The following is a 3,202-nucleotide window of genomic DNA, read 5'->3' as shown; positions in this document are numbered from 1 at the left end:
TAGTGATACTGCCTCGGAAACCCAAGGAGGGGTCGCTATGAGTCGGGGCCGACTCGACGGCACATAACAACAACAACAACAACGAGCTTATATAAGGCATTCCATTCATTTACAAAACCTTCTCTCCCTTCAGGATAAGTTTCCCACTCCTCCAAGTCAAATTTTATTCCTTATACTTTTGTTTGTCTTACTTTGGTGGCTGTGTGTTGCTACAGTGCTGAAAGCTATGCCACTCGTATTTCAAATACCAGCAGGGTCACTCATGGTAGACAGATTTCAGTGGACCTTTCAGACTAAGGCAAGCTAGGATGAAAAGCCTATATACTTCTGAAAATTGGCTAATGAAAACCTTATAACAGAATATTGTCCAGTATAGTGCTGGGTCACGAGCACTCTAGGTTGGAAAACACTCAAAATACACAGTGGTCACTACAATGGACCCGAGCATACCAGTGATTTTGAAGATGGCGCAAGACCAGACAGTGTTTCACTGTGTTATACATAAGCTCACCCTGAGTTGGAGCCAACTTGGCAACTAACAAACAACGCTGACTGGTGACTCAGAAGCCAGTATGATTCAGTGACAAGAGTGTATAATGACACATAAGTTTCCATCCCAGCAGGCATTTGCTGGTAAATGTTTAAAATTCACTTCTTAACAAGAATAAATTTTTTAAAGATCTTTTTGGAGTGTTTGCCAATTGCTGTGGTGTGAAAGCTCTTAGAATGGCTAATTTCAAGCTTCTGAAGTGATATCACTGGATACACAGATGTGGAGCGTTGTGCACGATCAGCTCTAGAAAGCAAGTGTGAACCATCTCCAGCCTTGCCTGCCCCAGTTTCTTCCACTCAAAACCACCCATGATTGGGCAGCATTGTGAAAACACAGCTGCTATTTACCAATTTCCCTGGGATTCATATATGCTCCCTGTCCTTAAGAGAAAAGTGAGCAGAGAGGGGGAGAAAAGATCGATGAAAAGATAATCTGTTATTATCTCTGCTTAATGCATAGTGGCTGCTCATTTAGATATATGTATTGACAGATTAACAGAAGGATCTTTTCTCCAGAAGGCATCACATATGGGCAGTCAGCCTGTCTACAGAAGACAGCTTTCTCCCCCCATGTACATGACAACACACACACCATGTCCACAAACCAACTAACGATGTCCATATGATATAAAGGGATTTTAAATCAGTATCTCACGGAAGGACATCTCTTCTCCATTGCCCTTCCTGGAACAGTTATTCATTAAATGCTGTATCATAAAGATGGCATCACGTTTATTGAGATCATCAGAAGCAAAAGTGCTTTTCAGGGCTCAAAAATAAAAACCAGGCCACTGTTTTTGACGAATTCATTCTTTTTTTTTTTTTCTAAGTATTATGTGGGGAAGGTTAATGAATGAGACCCAGGTAAGCCTGAGAGGTTTTCTTTAAATCAGTGCATCAAAAGTTATGGCACATTCACTGCAGTTTTAAGATAGGTTGTTGATAGGCATATTTCAAAGCAAACAACACCACTGCCCTGACAGACCAATTATATTACCTTACAATGCCTACAGGCACATAAATTATACACTAACATATTTTAGCCTATTCCTCAAGTAAGCCAAATGTGGAGCTTTATGAAAAATCATTCTCTGTAATGATAGTTTGCCCTGCCCCCTAGTGAGTTGTGGAGGAAATGACTTATGTTTGGAACCTGAAGAGACTGTGAAATTCTACATCCATCAAGAGGGAGGAGTAGCTGGAGACCCAAAACAGATGAGCTCAGACATCAGATGGAAAGTAGCACAAAATGAATGGGACAAACAAGTCTGTCTTAATCAGAATTAGAGAGGAGACAGGAGTGGTTCAAAATGACAGGTATTTAAGACATCTTCAAGAAAACTGCAGCAGGTTAAAGAGAAGATACAAGAAACCTGACAGTGATACAGTTGTGGGGAGGAAGAAACGTATTACTCAGCAAGTGAAAGCTCCCTTGTTAGAACCAGGGACTGTTTCCAAGTGATACTGAAGCATTCAGTTTAGGAGAGCTTAACAAAAAGTTTAGAAATAAGAGAAGACATTCATCTAGCTATAAAATCAGATAAAGGGAAATGTCAGCAGACATTTTATTTATTTGTAGTATTTTTAAACTACAAATTTAAAATTTTTCCTTTTTCTTTTCTTGAGCTATTTCTTCAGCAACAGACAGCTTGTCTGGTACCCAAATGTAACACAGTGTAGAGTGGAAATCAGAAACCCAATAATATGCCTCAGGAAGAATCAGAAAACTATGAAACTCCCAAGTAATTAAATCAGCTTTTTAGTCCTCTGAAATTACTGAATATTGCAGCAAATATTTGAGCGAAGTATGAAGGAAACACCACCAGCAGCAATATTTTATGCACCCCATTCTCCATCCATCCCCCTCCCTGTCCCTTATATTTATTTCATTGACTACAAAGGCACTGCATAGAAAGTGCAGGTCTTTTATTTAGAGTAACATTTTTAGGTGATTTCCTAATTATCATATGAACTATACTACATTGAAAACTGTGATTTCAGACTTCTGGTGAGATGGCAAAATAAGCAGATAAGCTACACAGACCCTCTTCAACAAAGAAAAGAGAAACCAAGTGATACAGATACAGAAGATAATCCTGGAGCCCTGAGCTTTGAAAGGAAGGATACAGGATAAATACCAACTAGTAGGAGAACCTGAATGAAAACAATGAGTAAGGAGACAAATGGAGCTGCGGAGTGTCAACTGTCCTGACAGCACAGACAGCCTGAATATTTCCAAGTAGTGTTAAGACCTGAGAATTAACCTAAAAATTGGCCCTGCTCACCAAGAGCTGCATGGACTACTGCATGGGTAACTGGTGACTGAAAAGAGAAAGGGCAAAGAAGACAAAGTGAGCTGTGGACTTTCAGTTGTCCCATGGGCACAGCCATTTTGAATGTTTGCAAGTGGTGGCCACTGTGGATATTTGAAGCAACAGCATTCTTGTTCAGATTTCAAGGACCTAAGAATAGGCTCCACTTCCCAAAGACAGCATGGACATACGGGAGGCTGACAAATGGAAAGGAGATAGGTGGTGAGTGCATAAGTGTTACCTAGGTAGCATAGTGGCTAAAGCACTTGACTGCTAACCAGAAGGCTGGCGGTTCAAACCCACCAGCCACTCCTCGGAAGGAAGGTTGGGCAATCCTA

Source organism: Orycteropus afer, unplaced genomic scaffold, assembly GCF_000298275.1.
Source record: "Orycteropus afer afer isolate SDZICR_OR568_19922 unplaced genomic scaffold, OryAfe1.0 scaffold00271, whole genome shotgun sequence".
NCBI lineage: Eukaryota > Metazoa > Chordata > Mammalia > Tubulidentata > Orycteropodidae > Orycteropus > Orycteropus afer.
This window is presented reverse-complemented; position numbering follows the sequence as displayed.